This window comes from Symphalangus syndactylus, chromosome 8 (genome assembly GCF_028878055.3).
Source record: "Symphalangus syndactylus isolate Jambi chromosome 8, NHGRI_mSymSyn1-v2.1_pri, whole genome shotgun sequence".
NCBI classification, from domain to species: domain Eukaryota; kingdom Metazoa; phylum Chordata; class Mammalia; order Primates; family Hylobatidae; genus Symphalangus; species Symphalangus syndactylus.
Window position 1 is genome coordinate 56,047,149 of NC_072430.2, and position 23,155 is coordinate 56,070,303.

Here is a 23,155-nt window from a genome sequence, read left to right on the forward strand (position 1 = left end):
ACTCCAAGACAACCCTTTGAACTGCTGAAGTCCAGTGCCATTGAAGAGTCACATTCCTTTGTCCTCCCCCCGGTGCAGCAAAGTGTGCATGTTCTCACCATCCTGGATCTGTTGCATTTCTGTTAATAAGTCAAAAGGGTCAAATTAAAATGTACCATTTGATTGGCCATTCCTTTGTTGTCTTTCTCTTCCACTGAGATAAATGCCACCAGGGCAGGACTTTACATTTTGTTCCCCCACTACATCTCCTGTGCCTAGAATCTGGAACACCAAAGGTGCTCAACAAATACTTGTGAAATAAATGCGTGAGTGATGGCCCCAACTCTTACATTCTAAATTTCTGTCGTTACAAGAGACAAAAGGGCGGAGTCCATTTGGGCTGCCCCCATCCCTTCATCCCCAGAGTTATGAAACTACAAATCCTGAGACCTCAATTCTCCTCATTCCACTTGGAGATGATTCCCACCTCTTAATGTCCTCTCTTTTTTGCCTTGTTTTTCTTTCCATTCTTGCATGTCTTTAACTCTCCTAACAACACAAGTGACCCCATTTCCTCTGTTGTCTCCAAACCACTATCCATGCCATTTTCCCTTCAGTTTGCCTTTGGTGAGAAAAAAAAAATATTCTCCCAGAAATGTGACTCAGAAGTAATCAACGTAAATGTCATCCAAGGCCATGGGGAATTTCTTGGCCATGAATCACATCCCCTGTGCTGAGAACCTGGGTTATAGTCAAGGCAGAAAGTCCCAGTACCCAGAAACACCCCCTTCCTCCCCAGCCCCATGCCCATTGGATGTAAGAATTTCTCCTCGTCCTTTTTTGTTGTGGCTGTCCTTGGGCACATTGGGCGAAGGCTCATGCAGGCTTGTTTCCCTTCCCAGCTTGGTTCTGTGACTGTTGCAATGGACTTCAGCGCCTGGCAGGAAGTGCCTGGCTCACCTCCGTTCCAGCAACTGTGGCTGCCACTGCTGATGGAGGACTGAGAGACACAACCCACGGCCAGGTTTCAGCACAGGCTCAGGACCTGGGCACCTCAGATTTTCCACGCCAGCTGGAAACAGGACATGAAAGGTACAGGTTAGGAAGGAGCTATGGCTGGTGAGTTCAAAGGCTCCATTCATGAAGTTTAAAAAAAAAAAAAACAACACTGTCAGTATTTAGATTGCTCTGCCTTCTTTGTTCTTTCACTTTTTCTCTTAAGTTTGTAGAGCAGGTCCCAGTGCATGAATTTGAAAATAAGAAAGGAAGAAAGACAGGAAGGGGCAGGGGGAGGAAGGGAGCCTAAAGCTCATCAAAACATACACAAAGGTGACACTCATGCATATGCTATCAAAGTGGAAGTGAACTACAACTGTACCCACACATAACAGGCAGTGACAAGTTTAGAAATTGTTATCCAGGTCATGGGAAGGTCATTGACAAGTTTTTCAGGTCTCCGGTAAGTAGGAAAATGATTGGGGCAGACTGAGTGTCTAGCAACCTTGAATGAGAGAAGCAGAAAGGCACAGGGGTAAGCGCATGGGCTTGGAGCCAGTCTGTTTGGGCATTCCAGTTGTAGGAAGTAAATGAAATAAACCACACAAAAAAGAATCATCCTGGCACATGATGGGCTCTCAACAAATACCAGTGAAAGTAATGAATGAATATGTGAAGTGCTTCTCAGAGGCCTAGGGCACGGAGGGGTGCTCACTGAATAGCAGCAGCAGGAGTAGTCATGCTTGAGCCCAATGTTGGAATCCCTTCCTGTCACTCGGCTGGGTTTGACTGGGAGCAGTCGGGACACCACAGGACTAGGGGAAAGAGGAGGATCCACTACACCCAGAGCATCTGCTCTGCGGGTGAGCAAGGCTGATGACACAGATCGCAATGGCAGTGACAGGAACAGTGAAGGGTCACTGTCTTTAGAAAAGGCCGTGCCTAAATGGGTGCAAACCTAGCCAATCCCCTCCAAAAGAAAGTTCCCAGCTTCTCTGACCGGGGACTTTCTCCACCAGCACCCAGGGGATGAAGGAACAATTTTCCTTTATCCTGTGCCTGCAGCACAGCACAGCACAGGCAGAGCCTCCTGTTTCAAAGGCAAACCTTGAAATTTACAGTGCCTTCTACCTGAAGAGAGTTAGTTTAAAAATCAAAACGTGGCAGAAAGTCAGAGCTGGTAGAGAATTTGAACATTACCCAGGTAACCCCATATTCACTGAGGCTCTGCATTACTCAAAAATCCCACCTGGAGGCCAGGCGCGGTGGCTCATGCCTGTAATTCCAGCACTTTGGGAGGCCGAGGCGGGTGGATCACCTGAGGTCAGGAGTTCGAGACTAGCCTGGCCAACATGGTGAAACCCTGTCTCTACTAAAAATATAAAAATCAGATGGGTGTGGTTGTGGGCGCCTGTAATACCAGCTACTTGGGAGGCTGAGGCAGGAGAATCACTTGAACCCGGGAGGTAGAGGTTGCAGTGAGCCAAGATAGTGCCATTGCACTCCAGCCTGGGTGACAAGAGTGAAACTCTGTCTCAAACAAAACAAAACAAAACAAAACAAAAGAAACCCAAAAACCCACCTCAAACTACTTTAAGCAAAAGAAGAAAATTCCTTGGCTCACAATACCCAACTTGCAGAAGACAGTGAGTTGAACTGGCTTTAGGAACCAGTAGGAACAGGGACTTAAACGTGGTCAGAACTCTTATCTTAACTTCTGGTATTTCCAGACTCATTTCCAAGCTGTGGGACATTCCTCAGAGTCAGTTTTTTTCGTCTGTGTAATGAGAATATTAACTTTCCTATCTACCTCCCAGAATTATTAACATGATCAAATGAGAAAATACATGAACAGAGGTACATATATAGTTGGCTATAACACTTGTTTTTAAAATGTGAATTTACTGTGATTGAATTAAAGTATTGGGGATGATGTGAACATAATTCAAGTTTCTCACAGGCAATTTTATCTGCAAGAGAAAACTAGATTAACATAGAAGACGGCACCCAGCTGAACTGAGTCTTGTCAGGATTCATAAAATGCCACATGCACATATTCCACGCATCTGCCCTACTACCTTGCAGATGTGTTATTCTAACTAATCTACTTATCCCAACCAACTGGGTCATCCTACAAGGTTATATTTTCCTATTCTTTCACATTTGTAAAGTATTGTGTATTAACAAGAATTCATTCAACGTCTCCAGCATGTCTAAGCATCCCAAGCAGGGCATGGGAAAGAAAAGCTTTGCGTATTGAGGGGGGAAATTGAAGTAAAGCATTTTGAGAGAATCAAGAGAACCTATGCTATCTCCCAAGCAACAGACCATAGAAATAAAAGAAATGTCTGTGGATGGAATAAGTTCAAGTGCTGAGAAATCAATAAGAATAAGGCATGATCCACCTGCCTTGGACTCCCAAAGTGCTGGGATTACAGGCGAGGTCAAGAGATCGAGACCATCCTGGCCAACATGGTGAAACCCTGTCTCTACTAAAAATACAAAAATTAGCTGGGCATGGTGGCACGTGCCTGTAGTCCTAGCTACTTGGGGAGGCTGAGGCAGAAGAATCGCTTGAACCTGGGAGGCGGAGGTTGCAGTGAGCCGAGATTGCACCACTGCACTCCAGCCTGGCGACAGAGCAAGACTCCATCTCAAAAAAAAAAAGAAAAGAAAAAAAAAAGGCATGAAGACATAGAAGAGATGGAAAGATGAGCATTGTTGAAACTGAAAACCAAGTGGTGAAAAATAAGGGCAACCTCGCTCACAAAGAAAAAGCACTATCTACATGCGAAAACCTTAATGGAAATTGCCACATTCTGCAGAAATGGCACCTTTTGTTCTATGAGGGGCTGATTTGGTGATTTCAAGTATCACCACTATTTCCAAAGACTTCAGCTGTTGAGTGAAATCCCCAAGTGTGGATGAGAAAACTGCAAAGGAATTTCCAGCAAGGATACAGAAATTAACTAAAGAAGAAAATGCTACATTTTCAAATTTTCAATTTTGATGAAACGGATATCCATTATAAATGCATGCTTCAAATGGCATATATTTCAGGATTTTAAGGCTGCAAAAAATAAAAAATGTTGGTGATCTTCCTTCTACCACTTCATCCTAACACAAGCAGCAACCCTCTCAGCTCCCTCTTCCATCAGCATATGTCAGGTCTTTTTAAAGATAAAGTGCCATATTTATTGTAGTATTTGCATTTTTCTCATTATTTAACATGCACAAAACTGTGCTACTATTTTTATTAAGTTCTTATCTTTTTTGTATTACCAACAAAGTGTTTAGGTACTGTGCCCCTGACCCTGTCTTTTCTCTAAGCCCTGTTGTTTTTATTGTGCAATTTTGCATAACACAGTGAGTTTTAGGAATGCATGTATCATGTTATAGCAGAACTGACCGTACTGTAAGGCAATATATAAAAGTATGAGAATGTTACTATCTGGATCTTTTAATTCCCACACGTCTCTCCCTCAGCCATGGTTTGGTGACCACAGGCTACAGCTGTGAACCCGTAATTTAAATCTGCCACTCCCCTCTGGGCCCCAGGACCAGAACCTCTCAAACTCCTCTTCACCCCTGCAGGCCCTCAGGGCCTAATCAAATTCCTTGACAACTCTACACTGTGCAGCTACTTTTGATGGACCCTCCAGAAATCCCTTGTCCTTTTTCATCTTCAACTCCATTGATCTTATCCTTTCTTACTTGAGGCTGCCTGCTAGGCCTTGTATCTCTGTTGTGGTTCCTAGTGTTTGCTTTCCATTGTACAAGTACCTCCTCCCCTTCCCCTCATCAGATGGTGCTGACTGAGCTGACAGGACTTAATTGAAGCTGGCACTATTTCCGGTGAGAGCAGCCATTGAAAGCCAGCATAGCTCTTGTGTGACACAGACACACACTCTCAGAAAGAGACTCAGCGGTGTGCTGGAGAGCCTCTGAGCTATCGTTGGGCTGTTCTGGAAGGCTTGGCTTTTCTGCAGGACTCTAGGTCTGTCTCTGCAAAAGCAACCTAAGACCAGTCCTGCATGAGGTAAGAAGAATGGGATGGAAATCAGGCCCGTAGCTACCTAGAAAACCACATTTTAACAGCTGCCATTTATGGAACGCTTTTCCTGGGGAATTTCATTATTCTTTCCTGACTACCTAACACATGTCAGAATTTGGAAAGTTAAGGAAATACCCCACTGGGTAAGCTTTAAAACGCGAGTTTCTAGCTCTTCCTGTTTCTAAACTCCAGTAGCTTTGTCTACATAAGAACACCACTGTGTGGTTCAGTAAAGACAACTCTAGAATGAAAGGTGTAAATTATGTCACTCAGTGAAGTAGAAACTTCCAAAATGTTTTAGTACTAAAGAGTCTAAAGGTTGAAATCAACAGATTTCTCCTGAAATCTGACAGACGTCCTTTAACCCTTTAAGTTCAGCTGAATTGTGTATGGCTTAGGAATGGTTTTTAAGGGGATAACATTGAATTTGGTTAGCAATTAGGAGAATTGCACTTGATTCCAAATTCATCTCCTGACATGTTGGCATCTGGATATTTCAGCTCTAAGTTATAGACCTCAATAACACAATGCTAAACGGTATCTAACACCAAAGTGAAAACACACTGTGTTTTAGTCATTTTCTGTTGGTGTAATAATTCCACAGACTCAGTCAAGAAAATAGTTTAGACTGGGTGCCATGGCTCACACCTGTAATCCCAGCACTTTGGGAGGCTGAGGCGGGTGGATCACAAGGTCAGGAGATCAAGACCATCCTGGCTAACACAGTGAAACCCCGTCTCTACTAAAAATACAAAAAAATTAGCTGGGTGTGGTGGCAGGCGCCTGTAGTCCCAGCTATTTGGAGGCGGAGTTGCAGTGAGCTGAGATCGTGCCACTGCACTCCAGCCTGGGAGACAGAGAGAGACTCCTCCGTCTCAAAAAAAAAAGGAAAATAGCTTATTCAGCTCATGATTCTGGAGGCTGGAAAATCCAAAAACATGGTATCAGCATCTGGGGAAGAGTCATCCCATGGTGGAAGAGCAGAAGGCAGAAGCGAGCCTATGAGACAAAGAGAGGAAGGGGACTGACCTTGTCAGGAACCCATTCCCATGATAACTAACCCATTCATTCAAAAATGGCATTGATCCATTCATTGCCAATTGTCTACCAAAGGCCCTACCTCTTAACTCCGCTATGGTGGCAACCAAGTTTCCAACATATAACACATTCCAACCATAGTATACCATTTATACCCTGAAGAATGTGTGTGTATTGAGAAGGGTGATTGTGGAGCCACATTTAAGTAAGAAGTGCAGTCTTTTAAAATGAGGCCAGACATTCACATCGAAGGTTAGGGATTTGCCTAGTGTATTAGTCCATTCTTACACTGCTATAAACAACTACCCGAGACAGGGTAATTAATTAAAAAAAAAGAGGTTTAATTGGCTCACAGTTCTGCATGCTGTACAGTCTTCTGCTTCTGGGGAGACCTCAGGAAACTTACAATCATGGCAGAAGGTGAAGGGAAAGTGAAGAGGAAGCAGCTACATATTCACATGGCCATCAGAGAGCAAAGGGGAAGGCGCTACTCACTTTCAAACAACCAGATCTCATGAGAACTCTATCACAAGACAGCACTAGAGGGATGGTGCTAAACCATTAGAAACCAGCCCTATGATCTAATCATCTCTTACCAGGCCCCACCTGCAACACACAGGATCACAATTTAACATGAGATTTGGGTGGGGACACAGCTAAAACATATCACCTAGTGATGTTCTTGCTTGCAAAAGTAGTGGAGTCCTATATATAAGAGTGAGCTTTGCTGCCAGGCTGCCTGGGTTGGATTCTTGGCCTTGACATCAACAAATCACCTGACTGTCATGAAGTCACTTTCTGTCCTCTCTTTCCTTAACTGTAAAATAAACATAGTAATCTGATTCATAGATAACTATAAAAATCCAATGGAGAGTTCATGAAAACACCAGGTATATACTATGCACTCAATGAATGTCAGCTATTTTTAACCATATCAAACTGCCTTTTGAATAGTCTAGAATGATGTATAGTTTCATTCAAAATATTTACCATGGTGAATATTTTGAATGAAACTATACATTCTTACTATTATTATTATAATAGACATGGTGAATCCCTTCTTATTTGTTTAAAAGGTACAGTAGTCCTCATAGTAGTAACTTCCTAATAGAGTTATAAAGATAAAATGAGTTAATACGTGGACTTGGTACATAGTGGGCACTCAGTAAATGGTACCTGTTATCGACCATCTCAAACTGTTTGTGACTAGAATAATGTGAGAAAACATTCAAAAATATTGTCTTTCTTATTTTATGGAAGGTGCAGTCCTTGGCCTTTTCTGCCTATTTGGATCCAAGTACAGATTTTGGTTCTGATAAATGACTTATTTTAGCCTGAGTTCATGGGGTCATACTTGAAAGAATCACAGCTGAATGCTGGTTGATTGTGTTAAAAGAGGAGAAAAAACACACAGAGTGCACAAAATTATAGAAAATACACCAGAACCTCTAAGAATTTGCTGGTCCCCTCCTTCTGCAAGGGGCCGGCACCCCTCACTCATGGGGACAAGAATGTGCTAAAGTCTGCTCCTAGCAGCCTGCCAGAGTTGATTTTGCACATTTCTTCCCAACTCCTCTTTCAGTAACACATTTTACAGGTCGGTAGCCTGAAATTGGCAATGGTAGGAGTATTTACTTGATGAAAATTGGCCAAGGCTATGAATCAGGAATTTTTTTGAAGTCATTTATACAAGATTTTTTAGCACATACTGCGTGATGGTGTCAGAAAATTTGTTTCTTCTTGAACAAATCCTTTTTCCAGAGATCCTCTAGAGACTAGGAACTGTCTGCCTCCTCAGCTGCTGGCTTATCTGGGGGAGCCTATTATCATCTGGTCCTCTGCAGCGCTGTGGTCTTCCTGATGGGCTGTCCACCTTTTCTCCAGAAGAGAAGGAGGCAGGAGGACCCGCTCCTTTTTGCCACTTTACCCCCTCAGTCACCACAATATCATCACACAAACTGCAAAGACACAGGCAGATTTCTTTACTGGTGGGTTGGTATACTTTCAGAAAGAAACTATAGAACAGGAGGGACAAAGGCTGAAACTGATTAAATTTGTATTTTATGGGTCCAGAAACCATTCCCAGAGAGAAAACGACATCACCTCCTCTGGGAAAACTCCACACCTACCTGTACTCATGGGATGAGATCTCACTCCTGGAATGCTTACCGAAAGCTGCAGTTTAATGAATCCCTCCCCTGCAATCTTTAGCAGGGTGAACATGAGTGTTTATTGACACTTTTGGCTTGGGAGACAGTGAGAACATGAAGGAGTGTCTGTAATTTCACGGATGAGGGTGGACATGGATCCTCGAGTTCAAGTTTATTTTGCACCATTCCCAATTTCTGTACTAGTTGACCTCTTAAAATAAGTGCACCTCCACAAGACAAACATTAATTTTCTCAGATTGCACCAACCTAATAATACAATCTAAACCAATGATTCTCAACTCTGATTGTACCTAAGAATCAACCGGGGAGTTGTTTTTTTTTTTTAAATGCTGATGCCTGGGCTCCACCCAGCATTGGGTTTTGGCCCAGCCATTGTTATTTTTTAAGGTTTCCCAGGTGAATCTAATGTGCAGCCAGGTTTGGAAACCACCAGTCTAAATCCACAGTGGGGAATGAGCAGTTCCCTAATCAGCAGGCTTGGTCTCAGAATTGGGCCTTTGTTCTCATGTCAAAGAATTGGTCTTTTAAAAATTCCTTTGATTCAGTGGTCCTCCTCTGATTGAAGTGTCAGGTGGGAAGGAGAAGACATAAATTACCAGCCCTTCCAACATGCACAGTTTACTTGGTCATTAATCCTTCCGCTTTAGCTAGTGATTCGGACATAAACTCAAACTTTTTAACTGCTAAAAGGTAGCACAGCTGATCAGTTTGAGTTTTATCTCTCTTCTTGACTTTTCCCCCTTTGAGGTCCTAATTATCAAAATTACAAAGAGAACCAGTAGATAAGCATGAGAGGAGTCTAAGAAAAAACAAAAACAAAGAGAACCAGTAGAAAAGAGTAGAAAAAAATTTTGAAGACCCAATTAATTGACTGTTTGAATCATTGCCTTGTAACTGTCCTTCACCGTCTGTCCTTGGCTGGACAGACAGAGAGATTCTCATACTTCCCAGTAACTTACATGTCATTGGACCAGGGCACCCCAAACCAAATTTTACCTGTCCTATTTCCATTGACAACTACCTCTGGAAGTTTCTGTAGCCATTCATCCCAAATCAGTAGGAATTTCTCCTCCTAAGACCTTGGCCTTACATTCATTGAGTTCTTCACTGAGTTCATTGAGGTCCTCCAGTGGCCTCCATCCCCTTCCATGACCAGAACAGTCCAGACTCAGAGAGAGGCTTCCCTTCATAGGGAGCTGCGTGAGGGGAGAGAAAGAGTTTGTCCTAAAAAGCCTGAATTAGAGTGGAGATATCCTACTGAGGGGGCCCAGAGTAGAAAGAGCCAGAGAGCTGAGTTGGAGCAAAGTCTGGAGACAGGACAGAAATTGAAGATGAGAACCCTGAGGTCTAGAAGAATAAGTGGAGCTGAGAAGGGATCCATCTGCTACATTCAAGAATGGGATTCATTGTTTGCTTGACAATGATGTCAAGCAGAGGTTCCTAACTCAGCTAGAGGACACTGGGCTTGGTTGGGGTGGCGGAGAAGAACCAGGTGACAAAAGGAGGCTTGGAGACTTGCCCAACGTAGATTTGGACTACTCTCAGCTCAACAGAATCTCTCATCCCTCTGAAAATTGATTTCATTTCCGGGAAAAAAATTATGATAACTTTCCTGTCAGTGTGACAGGTGAGGTATAAATGCTGAAAATAGATTCATATTTGTGGAGATAAATCCAAGTGTTTTGTTTCCCATGTAAAATTTAAACAAAACACCCAAACAGAAAAAAAAATTTCCATTTGGAATGCAGTCTGGGTTCCCCAGATGTTTTGAAATGCTTTGCCAGGTATTTAAACACAACCCAAAGTATGTTTGGCTAGCACTTCCTTATTAAAATTTTGGGTAAATTTGAGGGAAGGTGTATCCATATATTTCTGATTCATTTGCATTTAACTCATCAAACCAATATTTAGATGCCACTTCATTTCAAAAAATCTTTACGGAATTAAAAACCAGGAAGTTCTATTTTACAAAGCATAAACAAATTTGAACATCAAACTGTTCTTATTGGTGGGATTTGCCTAGACTAAAGAGACTGAATGAATTCTAAACTTGGCAAAATACAACCCCCCACCTCCGTACCAGACTGACTCTGTCATTTGCAGAAGGTCACAAAGTTGTGCTCTTGGGGGAATATATATACACATATATATATGTATATGTATATATATATATATATTTTTTTTTTTTTTTGAGATGGAGTTTCACTCTTGTTGCCCAGGCTAAAGTGCAATAGCACAATCTCAGCTCACCGCAACCTCTGCCTCCCAAGTTCAAGTGATTCTCCTGCCTCAGCCTCCTGAGTAGCTGAGATTACAGGCATGAGCCACCACACCTGCCTAATTTTGTATTTTTAGTAGAGACGGGGTTTCTCCATGTTGGTCAGGCTAGTCTCAAACTCCCAACCTCAGATGATCCGCCCGCCTCAGCCTCCCAAAGTGCTGGGATTACAGGCGTGAACCACCGCTCCCGGTGGGAGAATATTTTTTATTGTATTCTTGATTTGCATACAAAGCTTTGTTCATACCAAACTGGAGAAGAAACTTTAAAAGTATAAAAGTTTCTGTTCTCTGTGTTGTGGTTCCAATCTCAATTTCTCATAGGATTCTATGGCACAGAACCAATTTTCTCATTACTAGAAATCAGGCCTCTTGAGGAAGAGATAGTCCTAGCATATGTCACTCTTAGAGGAATAGGGTGAAGGGTTTTATTCATTGACTACAGTGTCTGCAATGGCAATAATTTATTTTTCCATAAATTGTAGTGATCATGTGAATGGCTTGTTACGTTTAAAGAGAAAGTGTATAAAATCCCTAAATGGCTTTTCATGATAGCTTATTAACTTTTTTTGTCTTTAGTCATTCAGCTTTTCTACTGAGAAAGAATAATATATAAAAGTCTGTCATTGCAAATACCCAGGAGTTTAAGTAAAGATCACCTAAGATTGGCCAGATGACCAAAACTTTTAAATTCTTAGTCTCTTAGTCACTAAAAGGGATCCAAGCACAAAAACATTAGACTTAAGTTCAAGAGGTAATATGAAATGACATCAAAGTACCAGCCAAAAGTTGGGAACAAAAGGCAACATAAATGTGGGTATGAAGTAACAAATTATTTATTGAAGGAATTCTTTTTAGCTCCAACAATTGATAGGTTCTGTTATAATCAAACCCTTTATAGAAGATTGATTTCATTAATCTTAATGGCTCAAATTCTTCACATTTCCCTGCATCCACAGAGTGTCATGTCATGTGGCTTTGTAGGGCCTTACCACTCTGGGGTGAAGTCCCGTACCTGTTTTTTTTTTCATCAGTTATAAAAATTTATAATTTTATTGAGTTATAATTTGTATACAATAAAATCCACCCATTTTTAAATGTATAGTTTGATGAGTGTATACAGTTGTATAATCACCACCACAATCAAGATATAGAACATTTCTAAAGGACTCAATGCTAATTATAGTGATATTTTCCTTTACTTTTCCTTACTTGTAGATATGTTCTTATGCATTATATATTATTTCTTCCTCTGGAAATGAACTATTTCTGTAACACATTCTCTTCATTAATAAAGGTTTTAGTATATTTGAAAAAAAAAAAAAAAAAAAAAAAAAAAAAAAAAAGGTATTCATATGATTCTGTGCAACTAATCTCATTTCATCATCTCCAGCCTCAGGCAAAGACTAATCTGGTTTCTGTTACTATAGCTTTGTTTTCCCTAGAATTTCATAAAAATTGAAACATACAGCATGCAGTGTTCCATATCTGGCTTCTTTTTCATTTAACATAATGCCTTTGAGATTCACCATGTTATTACATGTATCAGTAGTTTACTTCTTTTTGTTATTGAGAAGTATTCCGTTATAAGGAAATACTATAATTTGTGTATACATGAATAAACAAATTTGTTATTTGAATTATTTTCAGCTTTTAGCTACTGGAGATGAAATTGCTATGAACATTTATGTACATATCTTTGGGTGAACACGTGTTTTTATTTCTCTAATGTAAATATCTTAGAATTGAATTACTGGGTCATATGGTAAGTGCATATTAAATTTTATAAAAAGCTTTTAAACTGTTTTTCAAAGGACTGTACCATTTCACATTTCCCATTAGTAATTAAGAGAATTCCAGGTGCTCCATGTCCTCACCAATGCATAGTATTATAAATATTTTTAATTTTAGCCATTGTAATGCACGTAATGGTACCTCATTGTGTTTTTAAGTTGTGTTTCCCTAATGATGAATGAGCATTTTTCATGTCCTTACTTAGCATTTGGATATCTTCTTTGGTGAACTGGCAGTTCAAATCTTTTGCCCATTTGTTTCTCATTTATTATTTGAAACTCATTATAAAATTATTTGAAACTATTATTTGAAACTCATTAAAAATTATTTGAAACTATTATTTGAAACTCATTAAAAAAGAAATAGATAGTAATCCATTATCAGTTAAGGAAATTAGATTTGTACTTATCCTCCTCACAAAGAAGGATCTGATGGCTTCAGTGGTGAACTTAACATTAAGGTATAACTATTACCAATTCAACTGGGAATACTTCCCAATTCATTTTATGAGTCCAGCTTTACCCTGATACCAAAACCAAAGACATTACAGAAAAAGAAAACTAAAAATAAATTTCCTTCGTGACATAGCCCCCACACCCAAATTTAAAAGATTTGAACAAATCAAATCCAGTAATACATAAAAAGGTAATACATCATGACCAAGTGGTTGGTATCTGTCTCAGAATGTAAGGTTGGTTTAATACTAAAAGCGATTAGTGTAATTCACCATATTAACAGACTGAAAAAGTAAAATTGACTAATTATCTCAATAGATGCACATAAAGCATTTGACAACATTCAGTATCCATTCATGATAAAAGCTCAGCAAACTAGGAATAGATGGAAATTTCTTCATTCTGATCAAAAGTCAGGCATGGAAGACCTACAGGTAACATTATAGTTAGTTGTAAAAGACTGAATGCTTTCCTCTAGGATTATGTCCTATCTTACTGCTCTTACTACTTATATTCAGCACTGTACTGGAGATATTGGAAATGGGGCAGAGGTGGGGTAGGGTGGAGGCAGGGGGTAGAGGAAGCATGGCGAGTGGACGAGAGGAAGTAAAACTTTCTTCATTTGTAGGCAACATAATTATCTACATGGAAAATCCTAAAGAATTCTCAAAAAGGTTACAAGAATGAATAAGTAAGATTAGAAAAGTTGAAGTATGCAAGTTTATTAAACAAAGATCAATTGTATCTTTTTTTGGTCACTATATTAGCGTTCTCTAGAAGGACAGAACTAATAGGATAGATGTATACATAAAGGGGAGTTTATTAAGGAGTATTGACTTACACCATCACAAGGTCCCACAATAGGCCACCTGCAAGCTGAGGAGCAAGGAAGCCAGTCCAAGTCCCAAAGCTGAAGAACTTGGAGTCCAATGTTCAAGGGCAGGAAGCATCTGGCATAGGAGAAAGGCGTAGTCTGGGAGGCTAAGCCAGTCTGATGTTTTCACGTTCTTCTGTCTGCTTTTATTCTGGCCACATTGGCAGCTGATTAGATTAGCTGATTAGATTGTTACCACCCAGATTAAGGGTGGATCTGCCTTTCCCAGTCCAGTGACTCAAATATTAATCTCCTTCGGCAACACCCTCACAGATACACCCAGGAACAATACTTTGCATCCTTCAATCCAAACAGGTTGCCACTCAGTATTAAACATCACAGTCACAAAGAATTAGGACTTGAGAATTTAAAATATAACATTTGGGCTGGGCGTGGTGGCTTACGCCTGTAATCCCAGCACTTTGGGAGGCCGAGGCGAGCGGATCACGAGGTCATGAGATCGAGACCATCCTGGCTAACACGGTGAAACCCCGTCTCTACTAAAAATACAAAAAATTAGCTGAGCGTGGTGGCGGGCCCCTGTAGTCCCAGCTACTCGGGAGGCTGAGGCAGGAGAATGGCGTGAACTCAGGAGGTGGAGGTTGTAGTGAGCCAAGATTGCGCCACTGCACTCCAGCCTGGGCAACAGAGCGAGATTCCGTCTCAAAAGAAAAATAAAATAAAATAAAACGTAACACTTACAATGGCATCTAAAAACATGAAAATACCTAGGTATAAATTAAACAAAATGTGTGCAACACCTGGATACTAAAACATAAAACTTCATGGAATGAAATTAAAGAAAGACAGATTAATAGAGAGATATTCCATATTTATGGGTCAGAAAACTCAATAATGTTAAAATCTCAGTTCTTCCCAAATTAATCTATAGACTCAACACAATCCAAATCAATATTCTAACAGATTTTTTGTAGAAATCAATAGTTATTTAAACATTTTTATTAAAATGCAAAATAACTAAAATTCTCAAAATTATTTTGAAAAAGATAAAAGTTGGAGGAATTACACTGCCTGATTTTAAGATTTACCACAAAGCTACATAATTAGGGCAATGTGGTGTTGGATAGACAGATAGATCCATGGAACAGAATAGGGGCCTAGAAATAGATCCACATATATATTGTCAATTGATTTTCAGTGAAGGTGCCAATGTAATTCCATAGGGAAAGTCTTTTCAAAAAGCCACTGGATGTCCATAAGAAAATAAAACGATTCTTTACTCTGATCTCACACCTTATACACAATTTGTTTACATAAAGGGATAATAGAACTAACTGTAAGAGCTAAAGTATAAAGCTTCTAGAAGAAAATATGTTTTTAAAAATTGAACTGGGTTAACACAAAGACTTTATTATACAGGATACAAAAAGCACAAACTTTGAAAGATAAAAATTAATTAACTAGACTTCTTTAAAATTATAAACTTTGGCTCTTCAAAAATCACTGTTAAGAAAATGAAAAGGCAAGCCACAGAGTTGGAGAAAATACTTGTGAAACATATATATTATAAAAGATTGTAGCCAGAATATGTAAAGAACTCTTTAAGCCATTTAAACAGGGTGTAATAATATCTGATTGGGGTTTTAATTTGTTTTTTCCTAATGATGAATGATAGTAAGTAATTTTTGTTTTTTGGTCTGTTTCTGTTTTGTTCTGTTCTGTTTTTAACCACCCATATCTCACCTTTGGTAAAGTGTTTGTTCAAATCATTTGCCTATTCTTTTCTTTTTGTTGGGGTATTTCCCCTTATATTTCTTTTTTTTTTTTTTTTTTTTTGAGACAGGGTCTTGCTCTGTCACACTGGCTGGAGTGCAGCTACAATGTCATGATCTCAACTCAGCGCAACCTCTGCCTCCCAGTTCAAGCGATTCTCATGTCTCATCCTCCTGAGTAGCTGGGATCACAGGCATGCACCACCATCCCCAGATAATTTTTTGTATTTTTAGTAGAGATGGGGTTTTGCCATGTTGGCGAGGTTGGTCTCCAACTCCCGGTCTCAGGCAATCCACCCACCTCAGCCTCCCAAAATGCTGGGATTACAGGTGTGAGCCACCACACCCAGCCCTCTTGTATTTCTTTTAATGTCTGTTGGATCTGTAGTGCTGTCTTCTCATTCATGCCAGATATTGGTGATTTTGGTCTTCTATTTTTTAAAATCAGTCTCACTAGAGGTAGATCCATTTTATTAATTCTGTCAAAGCTTTTAATTTCTCTCTTTTTCTTCCATTTTGTTTCATTTATTTATGCTCTCATTTTTATTATTTCTTTTGTTTTTATTTTTTAGGGGTTAGTTTGCTTTTCTTTTTCTAGTTTCATAGGGAGGAAACTGAGGTCATTGATGTGAAATCTTCCTTCTTTTCTAATTTAAGCATTAAATATTACAAATTTCTCTTGAATCATTGTACTGGTTGATTTCACAAGTTTTGATACATTGTGTTTTCATTACCATTCATTTAAAACTACTTCCTAATTTTCCTTACAATTTCTTCTGGGATCCATGAAATATTTAGAAGTGAGGGGAGTTTTGATTTTGTTTTGTTTTGTTTCTTGTTTGTTTGTTTGTTTGTTTTTGAGACAGGGTCCCAGTCTGTCAACCAAGCTAGATGGCAGTGGTGTGATCATAGCTCACTATAGCCTCCACCTGATGGGCTCAAGTGATCCCCCCACCTCAGCCTGCTGAGTAGCTGAGACCACAGGCATGTACCACCACACCTGGATAATTAAGAAATTTATTTATTTATTTTTTGTAGAGATGAGTTTTTGCTATCTTGCCCAAGTTGTCTCAAACTCCTGGACTCAAGCAATCCTCCCACCTCAGCCTCACAAAGTGCTAGTATTACAGGCATGATCCACTCCCCCTGGCCAGAAGTAAGCTTTTAAATTTCCAAATATTTGGGAATTTTCCAATATCTTTTTGTTTAGAGCTTAATTTTTGTGGTCAGAGAATAATACACAGTATATGATTTAAATATTTTAAAACTTACTGAGACATGTTTTACAGCCTAGGATATGGTCTATCTTTGTAGATATTTCATATTCTCTTGAAAAGAGTATGTATTTTGCTCTTGTTGGATAGAGTGTTCTCTAAATGTCAATTAGGTAGATTGATGAACAGTGTTGTGCAAGACTTCTAATTTTTACTAATTTTTGTCTACTTCTGTCAATTTATTGAGAGATAAATATTGAAATCTCCTATATTTGTCTTTTTCCTTTTAGTTCTGATTCTTTACTCTTATTTTTATAATAGTTTTGGGTTTACAGAGTACAGAGCATTCCTACATGCATTGAACCCAGTTTGCCCTGCTGTTAATATCTTACATTACTGTAGTTCGTCTGTTGCACAAAGGAACCAACATGGCTTTTAACCAGACCCTATATTTTATTCAATGTCATTATTTCTTCCTTAGTATCCGTTTTGTTTTCCAAGATCTAATCCAGGATATTACATACCATTTAGCCATGAAATCTCCTTAGCCTCTTCTTGTCTATGACAGTTTCTCCAGACTTCCCTTATTTTTAAGGACCTTGACAGTTTTGAGGAGTTCTGGTCCAATATTGTGTACACTATTCCTCAATGTGGGTTTGTCTGATGTTTATCTAATGGTTAGACTGATGCTATGGGTTTGGAGAAGGAAGATCACAGAGGTAAAGTGCCATTCGCATCACATCATATCAAAGGTACATGTTGTCAATGACTTATCATTGATTGACTACTAGGCCAAGGCGGCATTTGCCAGGTTTCTGCACTGTAAAGTTATTTTTTCTCTCCTTTCCGTACTTCAATCTTTGTAAGCAAGTCACTAAGCACAGCCACACTCAAGGGGAGGGTGAAATATATATTATTTGGGATACTTCTACAAGGAGAATTGTGTCTTCTTTTTTTACCTATTCTATCATTTTTATATCCATGTTGATTTAAGGGCATGTATTTTATACTTTAGGATATAATCCAATACCACATTATTTACTTTGTTGCTCAGAATGTTCCAACTTTGGCCATTGGGAGCTTTTTCAGCTTGGCTCCAATTCTGTCAGGTTTTGCTTCATGTTTATTGAAGTTCTCTTATGAGGTGCATACATGTTTAGGACTGTTATTTTCTCCTACTGAATTTATTCCTCTCTCATTAAGAAATGTTTCTGTTTGTCTCTGGTATTATTTCTTCTGTGTGCATCAATATATATTGAGTTCATGGGTAGTCTGATTAAAAAAAAAAAAACCCAGGAGGTTTCTGGAAGATCTTTTGCTCTGATCAGGGTTATCCTGGTTATTTCAGTCTAGGGCTACAAAGCAATGCTTGAATTACCATCAAATCAGACCTATCAAGGAGAAATCCAGTTGGCAATAAGGAGCTGGATTGCCTAAAACTATTTTCAAATATCGCAGTCTTGAATTTTCTCAAACCAACAGGAAATTAAAATTTATTGCAAACTCCTATATCAAGGCTCACAAACCAGAATGAGTCAAAAATGAGATGATGAAATGTCAGGACTGATTTATGAGGTTTTGGTTTGTGAACTCTTTGGTTACTCCCTATCTGCCTTTTTCTGTCTGTCTCAGTTTCATCAAAACTTTTCCCAAATTATGTAAATCATGCCTGGCAGGGCCCGTGATTTCTGCTCATATTGAGGACAGAAAACTGTCCTAATGCCCTTCTGTTATTCCTTCCTCCGTTCCTCCTTGCCTCTTTCTTTTCCTCTTTTCTCAATCTCTCTTTGCTTTCCTCCTTGTTATTAAACATTTATCAAGTGCCCACTATGCATAAAGTCTGGTAGTACAGTTGCTCTCAAACTTTCTTGATCATGATCAATACTAAGAAACACATTTTTGTATCAAAACCCCAAACCCAGCTTTCTCTCATACACACACACGCACACACACAACCACACACATTTCACTAAACAACTCTCCTGTAGGCACATTAGTCTGCTCAGGTTGCTGTAACAAAATATCATAGACTTGGGTGGCTTAAACAGAAATGTATTATCTCACAGTTCTGGAAGCTAGAAGTCCAAGACCTAGATCCTTCAGGGTAGGTTTCTGGTGAGGGCTCTCTTCTGGCTTGCAGACAGCCACCTTCTCACTGTCTTCACATGTGTGTATATAAAAGGCAAAGAGAGAGAGCATGCTCTCTGGTGTCTCTTCTTAGAATGACACTAATCCTATCAGATCCACCCCTATTACTTTATTTAATCTTAATTACGTCCTTACTCCAAATAGAGCTACAGTGGGGGTTAGGGCTTCAAACTATGAATTTGGGGGTGAGGGAAATATACATGCAGTTCATGACACTAAATATTTTGCAATCAGACATTTTCTGTTCTATTTCATTCTGATTATTTTAATTTAATGTTGGTGACACTCACTAAACTAATTTCATAATCTGCTGCTGGGTCAGGGCCTATATTTGAAAAACGCTGCTGGGAAGAATATAAGGAGTTAAAAGGCAAAGTTCCTACCTTGTAGAGGCTTACATTCTAATTGGGAGAGTAGGGCATGGCCTCCAATTGCAGCAACCTGTGATACTATGAGATGTGTGTTTGTTAAGAGCAGAGCAGGCCGGGCACAGTGGCTCATGCCTGTAATCCCAGCACTTTGGGAGGCCGAGGAAGACGGATCACGAGGTCAGGAGATTGAGACCATCCTGGCTAACACGGTGAAACATGGCTAGTCCTCATGTGGGAAATTCAGGACCCTTCCTTCCCGGTATCTCCAGGTAATCATGGGAGGGTTTGCCCAACTCTTTTCATCATGCCAGGCTTCGAGTTACTATTCCAGCTGAATCCATGGTGCCTGCCTCTGCCCCTGCCCTCCATGAGGCATCTCCTTCACTCTGAACATATCCATCTCTTTCTGCTCTAAATAACCACAATCCAAAGCTGTATATGGAGCTGATGTTACTGAAGGCTGTAGCAGTAGAGGGGTCACATTCACACAGCAACAGCCCACAAGCTTCAGAGGAATAGCAGACAACAGCAGCCCCTGGCCTCCAGCCCCCAGCAAGGAATTCTCAGTGCCAGAGCCCCGGCCTCTAGATGCCCTGGGCTTGCTGTGCTTCTTCCTCAGATACCCACATCTCTTCCTTCCCACTCGCAAACCCAAGCTTCTCACTTTACTATGCAAAGAATCTTAGCTTCCATTGTCACACCAGCTCCCTCTAGTTTGGAGTTTCCATCATTTTTGCTCATAAAATGACTCATCTCAGCGTTTTGATGACTAAAACGGTTTTTATCTATAAAAGAAATTCTACCAGCATATAAACTCATTTTCCTCCCAATTAAATTTTAAAAATATAAAGAATAAAACCCAAATCATCCATAATCCTTTCACCTAGACAGAGATAAACAATGTCAACAGATTGGTATAATTCATTCAGGACTGCTCCCCAGGTTGTGTGGGATACTAGGTAAAGATTTTTTGCAAAACTTCTGTCTATAAGAAATATCTGAGTCACCCCAAATCAGCGGATCAGTACCGTCCTAGCTGCCCAGTGTTGAATAATCCCATGAAAAAAATCCTTGCCAGGCAGCAGGAACACTCCTAAACCTGGAGTCCAACCAGGATAACCCCATAAACACAAGTGCTGCAGCTCCCTGGAGCATCTGGTTGACTCCCAACACCCAGAATAGGGAGTGGCACAGGGTCAGGGTATCCCAAAAAAAGGAGAAACATGGGCCAAGTGCTCCACTTGGACATCCCTGCTGGTCTTGTCTGGTCCTGGACACCAAAGAAGGACTTCCTTGGAGAAAGTCACGTAAAGCTGGGGAGTGGGGCAAGGATGAGGTGTGGGATCCGGTATAGGGCACTGTTTGTCAGTATAAGGATGGTACCGTATCTGCTAACAAAGCTGTGTAAACCAATGCCAGGATCTCATATCCCGCGATGCTAATCAAATTGGTATGGTGCAAAGCACACATATCTCTTTTATTATTATTTTATTTGTTAACAGTGGCCTAGCTTATGGGATTTTATTTATTTAATTTTTAGTTTTTAATTTTTGTGGGTACATAGTAGTTGTATATATTTATGGGGGTACATAAGATGTTTTGATACAGGCCTGCAATGTATAATAATCACATCATGGAGGATAGGGTATCCATCCCCTCAGGCATTTATCCTTTATGTACAAATGATCCAATTATAGTTATTTTTAAGTGTATAATTAGATTATTATTGACTATTGTCACCCTGTTGTGCTATCAAATACTAGGCCTTATTCATTCTAACTTTTTTTTTTAACCCATTAACCATCCCCGCCTCCCCATCACCGCTCCACTACCCGGTACCTCTTTCAGAAGCTGTCCAGGGGATTTTTTACCGTGGAGTCAGAGTTGAGAGCATTCAACTTAATAGTGTTTAAAATCCTTGTATCTTCCTTCCTGGGAAATTGAGATTATAATGTTGAAGGAACTGGCCCCAAGCCACCCAGTGGGCCAAGACTAGAGCCCTGATATCCTGCATGTACCCACACCCCACTCCCTATTTGCCTTAAGAGCCTGAGTGTCTAGGCTGCTCAGTTCCTTCCACCTAGCACGACTTAAGTACTCCCTTCTTCTCTCTCTCTTTCTCTTTTTTTTTGTGTGTGTTTTTTTTGTTTTGAGATGGAGTCTTGCTGTGTTGCCCAGGATGGAGTACAATGGCACGATTTTGGCTCACTGCAAGCTCCACCTCCCTGGTTCAAGCAATTCTCCTGCTTCAGCCTCCTGGAGTAGCTGGGATTACAAGTGCACACCACAATGCCCAGCTAGTTTTTGTATTTTTAGTAGAGACGGGGTTTCACCATGTTGGCCAGGCTGGTCTTGAACTGCTGACCTCAGGTGATCCACCTGCCTTGGCCTCCCAAAGTGCTGGGATTACAGGTGTGAGCCACTGCACCCGGCCCTTTCTTCTCTTTTGATGTAGTTTTTAGGTACTGTAGCTGCCAATAACATCTCTGCTGTTACTGCCCTTACTAATCTTTATGCTGTCAAGCTAAACATTTGCTCATGAATAGTTGGGAAGGGTCTTAAGAAAGACGCAGCCTTTTTTGACTAATCGGCATTAATCATTTCCTTTTGTTAAGCTGGCTGAGACAAAACCCAGAGGGGTGCTTGTTCTTTTTTGTAATCAGTGAGACTCCATGAGGAAGTGCAGATGATGTGACTTCCAGGCCTATTCTCCATGGTACAGAACCAGGCGGAGAGCAGAGAGGAGCTGAGACCACACATTTCCCTCTGCTGATGCTCAGTTACAGGGCTAGCCTGCTGACAGCTGACGGGTCTGGTTCAGACATTGTAGCTCAGGGTGGGGTTTGTATTCTTTCAAACCATCTACACATAAGGAAGGGAAAACAACAACGTGATTTTCTCTGACACTTTCCCTGAGTTCCTTTTCCTTTATTATTGTTAGAAATTCCAGAAAGAAAAACACTGAATTAAGCATTACATACATTCCTCTCTGGATGAGAACTAGGTGTGTGGATTCTTGGGTTTATGATTGAAATTCTTGTATACCAAGCACTTGGTAGCCCAGGAAAAGCCAGAAAATCTTCATGCCTACCTTTCTTTGGCTATAAAATGGGGTCAACACATTGGCTTCAAAGGCCAAGCTACTCATTCTAGCCTTGCTTGAATTTTCCTGATAGCTTGTTGGGATGGTTGACAAAGATGTGTCCTCTCCTAAGTAGAAGCTAACCTGAGTTGGAACGTCAGTAAAGTCCCGGCAGGAGCAGATGGCACACTCGGAAGGGAGTTTTTGAATAGATGATTTACAGAAGTGTGGGTAAACCTATGAGAAATGAGGAAGTGTCCTGGGGCTAATGACAGCACTGTGGCCTTCCCATCCCCAGGCCTGAAAGGACAGGAAGAGAAAGTGGTTTTAGGAATCTGGTGAGACTTGTCATCGTAGGAGCTGTGGTCTTCAGTAGAGATGCAGCCCCTGCCAACCCACCACCCAGCAGGCAGGGCTTGGGGAGTAAATACCCCAAACTCACTCAACCCCGCCCTCTGATCTCCTACTGTGCCTCCCTTTGGCTAAACCCAGCAGGAAACCAGAAGGCAAGAGAACCCAGCTGCTGCAGCCCAAAGAGGTCAGCCTCGGGGTCACAGAACAGGGTGGAGAAAGAGAGTGAATCCCATAGGGCAAAAGGAGAATATCCCCTAGAGCTGGACAAACAGCCCCATAACCCCCCCACCCCAGTAACAAGTCTCCAAATATGCATCTCCAATGTACGCACCTCCTTCAAGGTTGGGTCCTGATGCTCACTGTTAAACACAATGATGTACATAAAATCACACTATCAACTGTAAAGACCCACACATATTCCAATTTATTACTATGGTTGTTGTTATTGGAATTAGAAACCTAGCCATTAGATGTCAGGGACTAAGCAAATAGAACAGTGTAGCAACTGTCAGCCCCCGAGGCTGTTGTCAGGCTCCCTCCATCTCCGTGCTTTGGTGCCTGTGACCCATCTGTGACCAGGTGGCCCCACTGGAAATTCCAACAGCATAAGCTACA

The 23,155-nt window shown here is 40.5% G+C and overlaps 1 long non-coding RNA gene across 1 annotated transcript in view; it reads left to right on the plus strand.

Moving 5' to 3' along the window:
- The first annotated feature begins 826 nt into the window (after positions 1–826).
- The window catches only part of LOC134737324 (uncharacterized), a 28,694-nt gene continuing 6,365 nt past the window's right edge, over positions 827–23,155 (plus strand). Inside the window, exon 1 of the long non-coding RNA XR_010122107.1 lies at positions 827–1,071. This is a non-coding gene — a long non-coding RNA (uncharacterized lncRNA). The remainder of the gene's footprint in view (positions 1,072–23,155) is intronic.